General features: G+C 61.1%; 1 non-coding gene across 1 annotated transcript; it reads right to left on the bottom strand.

Annotated features, from left to right (window-relative positions):
* Nucleotides 1-1,574: 1,574 nt before the first annotated feature.
* On the bottom strand, nucleotides 1,575-3,389 carry LOC142795851 (small subunit ribosomal RNA). The gene has a single exon (XR_012893358.1). It is a non-coding gene; the product is annotated as a small subunit ribosomal RNA (ribosomal RNA).
* Nucleotides 3,390-11,601: the final 8,212 nt, after the last annotated feature.

Raw genomic sequence — 11,601 nt, 5'->3', positions numbered from 1 at the left:
AAACGGTGTGTTTCGGACGGCGTTTCGCTTCCGCTACTTGCGAGTGCTTTCGTGGTCCACCCCTCTATAAATACTCGGGAGGCGTCGAAGCCGGTTCTCCAAGCCGGACCCGTAGGTATCGTTGTGTGCTCGCTCTCATTGGCCCGCCTAACCAGAAAATGCCTGCGGTACACCCATTTGGATAAGAGTGCACGCAGATGCGGGCCTCGACGGCTACACATTTCCTCGGGCGGCCGCCTCCCGGCCTCCGTGGAGCGCGGGATGCACGGTCCCATCGACAAGCCTCTCCCGTTTTTACCGTGGCGTCGCGGTTCACCACGGCGGGCGGGTCGGTCTCCTCCGCATAAAAAGGGGGACCCCCGCTTTTTGTTCCACGAAATCGCACAAGCTTTTTTCGCATCCACGGTTTGCCACCGCACACCAAAATGCCGATCCGGCTGCCTACTTTAGCCAACAGGTGGAGCCAGGCGCGCCGTACTTGCGCGGCACTTCCCACGTCCACCGAAGTCGGTGCCAAGGACCACTTTCGGCGCCGGAGCCGCGTACGAGCCTACTCGAGGCGGAAGAACGAAGCCAGCAAGGGCCTGGCCGCAAGTGCGTTCAATTGTCGGGACGTCCAAGTCCCTCGTTCTTCCGTGCTTCCTCTTTCGGCAAGTCGTTGCGGCACCTTCCCAAAGCGCGCAGACCCGCTAATCGCGACGAGCGCGACGTGGCCGTGCCGCCTTTCCCTCGGCAGCAAGCAAAACGCCTGGCAACGTCGACGCTCCCCTAACCGCGATCTCGCACCGTGTTTCGTGTGGCGAATTCAAAAGCCGGCCGGCGCTGCTGCAACCATTACGGTCGGTACGCATACGCCGCGGAGGGCGGGACGGTCATCGGAGCGTGCGGTTCCTCCATCGAGTACTGCGCACCTCGGCCGTCGCATCGCCGTGCCATGACCGGCCGCGCGTCAACGCGAACCGGTGCCAGCGAGATCCCTCGCCTGCAAGAACCGACCGGCAGCCTCCGTCACCCGAGGACGCGGAGGCGCTTGCCGCGGACGGCGGGACGGTATGCACTGGTGCACAGCGGACCCGTCACATCGCCAGTTCCTTGACCGACCGCCGACGCTTGTGCCGTTCCTCTCGTACTTGGCAGTCGCCGCGCGATTGTCGGGTCTCGTTCTTGCACGCTCGAACGGTCGGGAGGGCACTCGGCTGGCGTTTCGGGAACGCGCAGCCTCGCCTTCTACCGACGTAACCACGACTCGCCGTTCGCGCTCCGCCGCTCCTGTTTACAGTACTAGGCGGTCCCGCAGCGGTCGGGTCGCGCATTTCGAGCGCTTCGAGCCACGGTGCAGTGGCGGGTCGAAAGCCGACCTATGAGTGCGTTGCGCCGTTTGTACCCGCGTCCGCCACCTGGCCGACCGTCCAAGGTCGCGGTGTTGGCGTCCGCTGGGCGCAACAATTTGTCACGGGGTGCCGCTCCACATTCAGGCAGCCCCGTGGGAAAAGCCGACCCCGCGTCCAAACGGGGTCAGCGGCAGAAAGTGTCGGGCGCAGACGCAGCTGAGGCGCTCACCCTTCACAATCCGTTAATGATCCTTCCGCAGGTTCACCTACGGAAACCTTGTTACGACTTTTACTTCCTCTAAATGATCAAGTTTGGTCATCTTTCCAACAGACCGGCGCAACCGAAAGGCCGCGCCGGACATCGGTCCGAAGACCTCACTAAATCATTCAATCGGTAGTAGCGACGGGCGGTGTGTACAAAGGGCAGGGACGTAATCAACGCGAGCTTATGACTCGCGCTTACTGGGAATTCCTCGTTCAAGGGGAACAATTGCAAGCCCCTATCCCAATCACGAAAGAAGTTCCACGGGTTACCCAGTCTTTTCAGACAGGGATAAAGACACGCTGCTTCCTTCAGTGTAGCGCGCGTGCGGCCCCGGACATCTAAGGGCATCACAGACCTGTTATTGCTCTGTTTCGTGCGGCTAGGAGCCGCTTGTCCCTCTAAGAAGGTTGTAAGGTGCTGGGAACCCCGCACCTATTTAATAGGCTAGAGTCTCGTTCGTTATCGGAATTAACCAGACAAATCGCTCCACCAACTAAGAACGGCCATGCACCACCATCCACCGAATCAAGAAAGAGCTCTCAATCTGTCAATCCTCCCAGTGTCCGGGCCGGGTAAGTTTTCCCGTGTTGAGTCAAATTAAGCCGCAGGCTCCACTCCTGGTGGTGCCCTTCCGTCAATTCCTTTAAGTTTCAGCTTTGCAACCATACTTCCCCCGGAACCCAAATACTTTGGTTTCCCGGAAGCTGCCCGCCGAGTCATTTGAGTAACTCAGGCGGATCGCTGGTTGGCATCGTTTATGGTCAGAACTAGGGCGGTATCTGATCGCCTTCGAACCTCTGACTTTCGTTCTTGATCAATGAAAACATTCTTGGCAAATGCTTTCGCAGTAGTTCGTCTTGCGACGGTCCAAGAATTTCACCTCTAGCGCCGCAATACGAATGCCCCCGTCCGTCCCTCTTAATCATTACCTCGTATTCCAAAAACCAACAGAACAGAAACGAGGTCTTGTTCTATTATTCCATGCAAGTTTATTCAGGCGACTCGCCTGCGTTGAGCACTCTAATTTTTTCAAAGTAAAAGCACCGGCCATCTCGAGGCACACAATGAAGTGCACCAAGAAAGAACCGGCATGATGTTCAGTCCGAGCCGTCGCATCGGGTAGATGCACTACTCGTCTGGAACTGAGATCCAACTACGAGCTTTTTAACCGCAGCAGCTTTAGTATACGCTATTGGAGCTGGAATTACCGCGGCTGCTGGCACCAGACTTGCCCTCCAATTGATCCTCGTTAAAGGATTTAGAGTGTACTCATTTCAATTACGGGGCCTCAAAAGAGTCCCGTATTGTTATTTTTCGTCACTACCTCCCCGTGCCGGGAGTGGGTAATTTGCGCGCCTGCTGCCTTCCTTGGATGTGGTAGCCGTTTCTCAGGCTCCCTCTCCGGAATCGAACCCTGATTCTCCGTTACCCGTAACAACCATGGTAAGCAAGTAACCTACCATCGAAAGTTGATAAGGCAGACACTTGAAAGAAACGTCGCCGGCTCGTGGCCATGCGATCAGCACAAAGTTATCCAGAGTCACCACACAATACGGGCCGAAACCCGATCGATCTTGGTCTAATAAAAGCACCCGTTACCCAAAGGGCTCCAGGCTCACTGCATGTATTAGCTCTAGAATTGCCACAGTTATCCAAGTAGGAAGAAACGATCTAAGGAACCATAACTGATTTAATGAGCCATTCGCGGTTTCGCCTTATTTCGGCATGTACTTAGACATGCATGGCTTAATCTTTGAGACAAGCATATGATTACTGGCAGGATCAACCAGGTAATCGTTCGACTGCGCGTCCGTCCTCGCCCTCGGCGGGCCGGACGCAGTCTGTGTGCGGCGGAGGCCACCTTCAGGCGCCCCAACACGCTTATTTTGCACTCCGAGATGACGGCGTTCGAGCTCGCTACGGCACAACCTTCCCGAAAGACGAGTGGGAGCCGTGCGGCAAGAAGCACGTTCATGCTCGCTCTTTTTCGTTGCATCGACTCGGTCGCGCCGTGCGGGTTGCCCAAGCCCGCTGCACTGTCGGTGGACCGGCCGGAACTAGCAACGGAGCCGAGACTGCAAAGCCGCCAGACGACGGGTCACGCCCGCGTCTTCGGCGCTTTCGCATCTGAATCGCCCGAGGACGACACGGAACACACCTCGATATCGTGGTAAAACGGCACCGTCCGACAACCAGCCCCTAACGCATCAAGCGGATGAGGCTGCAGACGACTGCCGTGGATTCCCCTGGAGCAGACCCGAGGACACGCTTGACGAGGCCGAAGCCCGCCGCATATCAGACACCCGGTCGCTTTCGCGTACGCCGCTCACGAGAACCCCCACATAATAGCAGCGATAAGTACCCAGACCTCCTTGGGCCCTAATACGAGCGTACTCGAGAAAATTTCACCGCGGGTGTGCCCCGAAACGTGTGGCATGTTGAGCGTGCCACAAGTCTACGTCGCTCTCAAACCCGCCGAGGTCGTAGAATTTGCGACCCTACTCACGAAATTCCCACCGAGGATACGGCCGCAAACGTACCGCACCTTGGGTAGGCCACGAGTTTGTGCAACACTACGCTGACGGCACAGCACCGAGGTCGTGCGCGCACGCACGGGAAAATTCCGCCGCGGTTTCTGCCGAAAACGTGAGGCACCACGACTCTCCGCAAGTTCGCGTCGACTGCGAAAGACCGAAGTCGTGAACGACGTGTCCGCTACTCGCCGCCGACACGCTGGACACCAAACGTACAACGACTCGACGGCGTCGTAGAGGCCCACGACGCGGTTTTCCTTAACGACGTCTCGGCGTGGCACCGACAGGTTAGAACGGCCGACCAACGTTCCCTGTCCGCCGTTCGGCTCAGTCGAAGGGCTCGGCGACTTCGGCAACGCTGCGAAGCCGCACGGTGACGCACGCCATGTCCCCATTTTTTTTTTTCTTTCTGCGTCTGCCGGGGTGCCCCTATAATAGCAGCGATAAGCACCCAGACCGCCGTGGGTCGCTCGCCCCGGCTGACGTGGTTTTTCGTACTCCTGCGGCGGTCGCCGTCAAGCACGTCCAAATACGCTACTTTCGTGGGCGCATTCACGCTCTTTCGCTTCGCCGGAGTGCCAGCACTCACTCTGCCAAAAACGGCGAACATCCGAGCGGCGGTTCCCACTTTTGCGTCGGCGTCGCAAACCCCGCCCCGGCAGACGAGGTTTGCCGTACTCGTGCGACGGTGGCCGGCGGGCACGTCGAAAGACGCCGATATCGTGCGCGAATTGGCGCACCTTGGCTTCACCGGAGTGCCGCCACTGACTCCTCCAAAAACGGCGAAGATCCGAGCGGCGCTTCCCACTTTCGCATCGGCGTCCCGAACTCCGCCCCGGCTGACGCGGTTTACCGTACTCGTGCGACGGTCGCCGGCGAGCACGTGGAAAGACGCCGATATCGTGCCCGAATCGGCTCCGTTCGGCTTCGCCGGAGTGCCAGCACTGGCTCGGCGAAAGACGACGAACATCCGAGCGACGGTTCTCACTATTGCGTACGCGTCGCAAACCCCGCCCCGGCAGACGCACTTTGCCGTACTCGTGCGACGGTCGCCGGCGAGCACGTAGAAAGACGCCGATATCGTGCCGGAATCGGCCCCGTTTGGCTTCGCCGGAGTGCCAGCACTCACTCGGCCACAAACGGCGAACATCCGAGCGGCGGTTCCCACTTAGCCGTCGGCGTCCCGAACTCCGCCCCGGCAGACGCGGTTGCCGAGCTCGTGCGACTAGCGACCGCGAAGCCGTCTCGCGACGCCGCTTTCGTGCGCGGCTCCCACTGCGACCTGGGTCACCCGAGGTCGACGAGCAAAAAAGAATGTCGAAAAAAATTTTTTTTTTTTTTTGCGTCTGCCGGGGTGCCCCTATAATAGCAGCGATAAGCACCCAGACCGCCATGGGTCGCTCGCCCCGGCTGACGTGGTTTTTCGTTTTCCTGCGGTGGTCGTCGTCAAGCACGTCCAAACACGCCACTTTCGTGGGCGCATTCGCGCTCTTTCGCTTCGCCGGAGTGCCAGCACTCACTCTGCCAAAAACGGCGAACATCCGAGCGGCGGTTCCCACTTTTGCGTCGGCGTCGCAAACCCCGCCCCGGCAGACGAGGTTTGCCGTACTCGTGCGACGGTGGCCGGCGGGCACGTCGAAAGACGCCGATATCGTGCGCGAATTGGCGCACCTTGGCTTCACCGGAGTGCCGCCACTGACTCCTCCAAAAACGGCGAAGATCCGAGCGGCGCTTCCCACTTTCGCATCGGCGTCCCGAACTCCGCCCCGGCTGACGCGGTTTACCGTACTCGTGCGACGGTCGCCGGCGAGCACGTGGAAAGACGCCGATATCGTGCCCGAATCGGCTCCGTTCGGCTTCGCCGGATTGCCAGCACTGGCTCGGCGAAAGACGACGAACATCCGAGCGACGGTTCTCACTATTGCGTACGCGTCGCAAACCCCGCCCCGGCAGACGCACTTTGCCGTACTCGTGCGACGGTCGCCGGCGAGCACGTAGAAAGACGCCGATATCGTGCCGGAATCGGCCCCGTTTGGCTTCGCCGGAGTGCCAGCACTCACTCGGCCACAAACGGCGAACATCCGAGCGGCGGTTCCCACTTAGCCGTCGGCGTCCCGAACTCCGCCCCGGCAGACGCGGTTGCCGAGCTCGTGCGACTAGCGACCGCGAAGCCGTCTCGCGACGCCGCTTTCGTGCGCGGCTCCCACTGCGACCTGGGTCACCCGAGGTCGACGAGCAAAAAAGAATGTCGAAAAAAATTTTTTTTTTTTTTTTGCGTCTGCCGGGGTGCCCCTATAATAGCAGCGATAAGCACCCAGACCGCCATGGGTCGCTCGCCCCGGCTGACGTGGTTTTTCGTTTTCCTGCGGTGGTCGTCGTCAAGCACGTCCAAACACGCCACTTTCGTGGGCGCATTCGCGCTCTTTCGCTTCGCCGGAGTGCCAGCACTCACTCTGCCAAAAACGGCGAACATCCTAGTGGCGGTTCCCACTTTTGCGTCGGCGTCGCCAACCCCGCCCCGGCATACGCGGTTTGCCGTACTCGTGCGGCGGTGGCCGGCGGGCACGTCGAAAGACACCGATATCGTGCGCGAGTCGATGCTTCTTGGTCTCGCAGGAGGGCCGCCACTCACTCCTGCAAAAACGGCGAAGATCCGAGCGGCGCTTCCCACTTTTTCGTCGGCGTCGCAAACCTCGCCCCGGCAGACGCGCTTTGCCGTACTCGTGCGACGGTCGCCGGCGAGCACGTCGAAATACGCCGATATCGTGCCCGAATCGGCCCCGTTTCGCTTCGCCGGAGTGCCAGCACTCGCTCGGCCAAAGACGACGAACATCCGAGCGACGGTTCCCACTATTGCGTACGCGTCGCGAACCCCGCCCCGGCAGACGCGGTTTGCCGTACTCGTGCGGCGGTGGCCGGCGGGCACGTCGAAAGACGCCGATATCGTGCACGAATTGGCGCTCCTTGGCTTCACCGGAGTGCCAGCACTCACTCGGCCAAAAACGGCGAACATCCGAGCAGCGGTACCCACTTAGCCGTCGGCATCCCGAACTCCGCGCCGGCTGACGCGGTTGCCGAGCTCGTGCGACTAGCGACCGCGAACGCGTCTCGCGACGCCGCTTTCGTGCGCGGCTCCCATTGCGACCTGGGTTACCCGAGCTCGACCAGCAAAAAAGAAGGTCGAAAATTTTTTTTTTTTTTCTGCGTCTGCCGGGGTGCCCCTATAATAGCAGCGATAAGCACCCAGACCGCCGTGTGTCGCTCGCCCCGGCTGACGTGGTTTTTCGTACTCCTGCAGCGGTCGCCGTCACGCACGTCCAAATACGCCACTTTCGTGGGCGCATTCGCGCTCTTTCGCGTCGCCGGAGTGCCAGCACTCACTCTGCCAAAAACGGCCAACATCCGAGCGGCGGTTCCCACTTTTGCGTCGGCGTCGTAAACCCCGCCCCGGCAGACGCGGTTTGCCCTACTCGTGCGACGGTCGCCGGCGAGCGCGTCGAAAGACGCCGATATCGTGCGCTAATTGGCGCTCCCTGGCTTCTCCGGAGTGCCGCCACTCACTCCTCCAAAAACGGCGAAGATCCGAGCGGCGTTCTCCACTTTCGCATCGGCGTCCCGAACTCCGCCCGGGCTGACGCGGTTTACCGTACTCGTGCGACGGTCGCCGGCGGGCACGTCGAAAGACGCCGATATCGTGCCGTAATCGGCCCCGTTTGGCTTCGCCCGTGTGCCAGCACTCACTCGGCCAAAAACGGCGAACATCCGAGCAGCGTTTCCCACTTTCGCATCGGCGTCCCGAAGCCCGCCCCGGCAGACGCGGTTTGCCCTACTCGAGCGACGGTCGCCGGCGATCACGTCGAAAGGCGCCGAATTCGTGCACGAATCGATGCTTCTTGGTCTCGCAGGAGGGCCGCCACTCACTCCTGCAAAAACGGCGAAGATCCGAGTTGCGCTTCCCACTTTTTCGTCGGCGTCCCGAACTACGCCCCGGCTGACGCGGTTTACCGTACTCGTGCGACGGTCGCCGGCGGGCACTTCAAAATACGCCGATTTCGTGGGCGCATTCACGCTGTTTCGCTTCCCCGGAGTGCCAACACTCACTCTGCCGAAAGCGGCGATCATCCGAGCGGCGGTTCCCACTTTTGCGTCGGCTTCGCAAACGGCGCCCCGGCAGACGCGCTCGTGCGACGTACTCGTGCGACGGTCGCCGGCGAGCACGTCGAAAGACGCCGATATCGTGCTCGAATCGACCCCGTTTCGCTTCGCCGGAGTGCTGCCAGTCACGGCGCAGAAAACGGCGAACAAGTGTTTTTTTTTTTTTTTTTCCTAGAATTTGTGTTATAGAAGGCACATTTGATATCGGACGATAATTTTCAACTTTATCACGCGCACCGATTTTCGTGTAGAGGTTTGCAAGTTTATGGGAATTTCTCCACTTGGAATAATGCGATTTAGTAGTACTACGAGAACTTCATGGATGTACTCAAGGGTACGGGGCAAGTCAGTTACGTCAACACCTGCAGATTTTTTACACTTCAAACTGAAAATTGTTGGTTGTGAGTCCTCGTGTGATATTAAAGGCCGATTCGCTAACACATAGAACAAAGAAAGAAAGGAAGAAAAAACGCCCGCGCTCGCTCAAGAAACCTGGGTTCGCAACAAGTGGCAACAACAAGCAACCGAGCGAGTGCGCCAAAACCCGTGGCGGCCGAACAAACGCGAAGTCCCAACCGCGTCAGCCGGGGCGGCACGGGACAGGAAAAATCACTTCAGCCGGGGCGGCGGGGCACCGAATAAACCTCGTCACCTCGTCGCAGGATAAAAGAGGAAACAAAAAGTCTAAACAGCGTCTGCTGGAGCGAATGCGTAATAAAACAACAACAACAACAAAAAAAAAAAACACCCGCGCTCAAGAAGTCTGCAATCACCACAAAAGGCGACTGTGACCGAGCAGCGTCAGCCGGGGCCGTGCGGAAACGGAAAAACCGCGACTACCGGGGCGTCGAGGCACCGAAAAATCCACTTCAGCCGCGGCGAAAAAAAAAAACAAAAAGAAAGACGGAGGGGGGGGGGGGAACCACGTCTGCCGGGGCGAAGGAAAAAAAAAAAACGCGTCTGCCGGGGCGAGCCCGGGTGCGGCACCACCGGGAAAACTGTGGCAAACAGACATGGCGATCGAGTGAGTGGGCCGCCAGCCAGGCTCAGCCAAAAAGTGCAAAGTCCGAACTGCGTCAGCCGGGGCGGCAAAAACCACGTCAGCCGGGGCGGCGCAAAAAACCGCGTCTGCCGGGGCGGCACGAAACCGCGTCAGCCGGGGCGGCGCGAAAACTGCGTCAGCCGGGGCGAAAGAAAAAAAAAAAAAAAACGCGTCTGCCGGGGCGAGCCCGGGTGCGGCACCACCGGGAAAACTGTGGCAAACAGACATGGCGATCGAGTGAGTGGGCCGCCAGCCAGGCACAGCCGAAAAGTGCAAAGTCCGAACCGTGTCAGCCGGGGCGGCAAAAAACCGCGTCAGCCGGGGCGGCGCAAAAAACCGCGTCTGCCGGGGCGGCACGAAACCGCGTCTGCCGGGGCGGCGCGAAAACTGCGTCAGCCGGGGCGAGCCCGGGTGCGGCACCACCGGGAAAACTGTGGCAAACAGACATGGCGATCGAGTGAGTGGGCCGCCAGCCAGGCTCAGCCAAAAAGTGCCAAGTCCGAACTGCGTCAGCCGGGGCGGCAAAAAACCGCGTCAGCCGGGGCGGCGCAAAAAACCGCGTCTGCCGGGGCGGCGCGAAAACCGCGTCTGCCGGGGCGGCGCGAAAACTGCGTCAGCCGGGGCGAAAGAAAAAAAAAAACGCGTCTGCCGGGGCGAGCCCGGGTGCGGCACCACCGGGAAAACTGTGGCAAACAGACATGGCGATCGAGTGAGTGGGCCGCCAGCAAGGCTCAGCCAAAAAGTGCTAAGTCCGAACTGCGTCAGCTGGGGCGGCAAAAAACCGCGTCTGCCGGGGCGGCACGAAACCGCGTCAGCCGGGGCGGCGCGAAAACCGCGTCTGCCGGGGCGGCACGAAACCGCGTCAGCCGGGGCGGCGCGAAAACTGCGTCAGCCGGGGCGAGCCCGGGTGCGGCACCACCGGGAAAACTGTGGCAAACAGACATGGCGATCGAGTGAGTGGGCCGCCAGCCAGGCACAGCCGAAAAGTGCTAAGTCCGAACTGCGTCAGCCGGGGCGGCAAAAACCGCGTCAGCCGGGGCGGCGCGAAAACCGCGTCTGCCGGGGCGGCACGAAACCGCGTCAGCCGGGGCGGCGCGAAAACTGCGTCAGCCGGGGCGAGCCCGGGTGCGGCACCACCGGGAAAACTGTGGCTAACAGACATGGCGATCGAGTGAGTGGGCCACCAGCCAGGCTCAGCCAAAAAGTGCTAAGTCCGAACTGCGTCAGCCGGGGCGGCAAAAACCGCGTCAGCCGGGGCGGCGCAAAAAACCGCGTCTGCCGGGGCGGCACGAAACCGCGTCAGCCGGGGCGGCGCGAAAACTGCGTCAGCCGGGGCGAAAGAAAAAAAAAAAACGCGTCTGCCGGGGCGAGCCCGGGTGCGGCACCACCGGGAAAACTGTGGCAAACAGACATGGCGATCGAGTGAGTGGGCCGCCAGCCAGGCACAGCCGAAAAGTGCCAAGTCCGAACTGCGTCAGCCGGGGCGGCAAAAAACCGCGTCAGCCGGGGCGGCGCAAAAAACCGCGTCTGCCGGGGCGGCACGAAACCGCGTCAGCCGGGGCGGCGCGAAAACTGCGTCAGCCGGGGCGAGCCCGGGTGCGGCACCACCGGGAAAACTGTGGCAAACAGACATGGCGATCGAGTGAGTGGGCCGCCAGCCAGGCTCAGCCAAAAAGTGCCAAGTCCGAACTGCGTCAGCCGGGGCGGCGCAAAAAACCGCGTCTGCCGGGGCGGCGCGAAAACCGCGTCTGCCGGGGCGGCGCGAAAACTGCGTCAGCCGGGGCGAAAGAAAAAAAAAACGCGTCTGCCGGGGCGGCAAAAAACCGCGTCTGCCGGGGCGGCACGAAACCGCGTCAGCCGGGGCGGCGCGAAAACCGCGTCTGCCGGGGCGGCACGAAACCGCGTCAGCCGGGGCGAGCCCGGGTGCGGCACCACCGGGAAAACTGTGGCAAACAGACATGGCGATCGAGTGAGTGGGCCGCCAGCCAGGCACAGCCGAAAAGTGCCAAGTCCGAACTGCGTCAGCCGGGGCGGCGCAAAAAACCGCGTCTGCCGGGGCGGCGCGAAAACCGCGTCTGCCGGGGCGGCGCGAAAACTGCGTCAGCCGGGGCGAAAGAAAAAAAAAACGCGTCTGCCGGGGCGGCAAAAAACCGCGTCTGCCGGGGCGGCACGAAACCGCGTCAGCCGGGGCGGCGCGAAAACCGCGTCTGCCGGGGCGGCACGAAACCGCGTCAGCCGGGGCGAGCCCGGGTGCGGCACCACCGGGAAAACTGT

The sequence above is a fragment of the Rhipicephalus microplus genome, unplaced genomic scaffold (genome assembly GCF_043290135.1).
Source record: "Rhipicephalus microplus isolate Deutch F79 unplaced genomic scaffold, USDA_Rmic scaffold_909, whole genome shotgun sequence".
NCBI lineage: Eukaryota > Metazoa > Arthropoda > Arachnida > Ixodida > Ixodidae > Rhipicephalus > Rhipicephalus microplus.
Note: the sequence above shows the minus strand (reverse complement) of the source record. Positions and strands in the feature narration are given on the sequence as shown.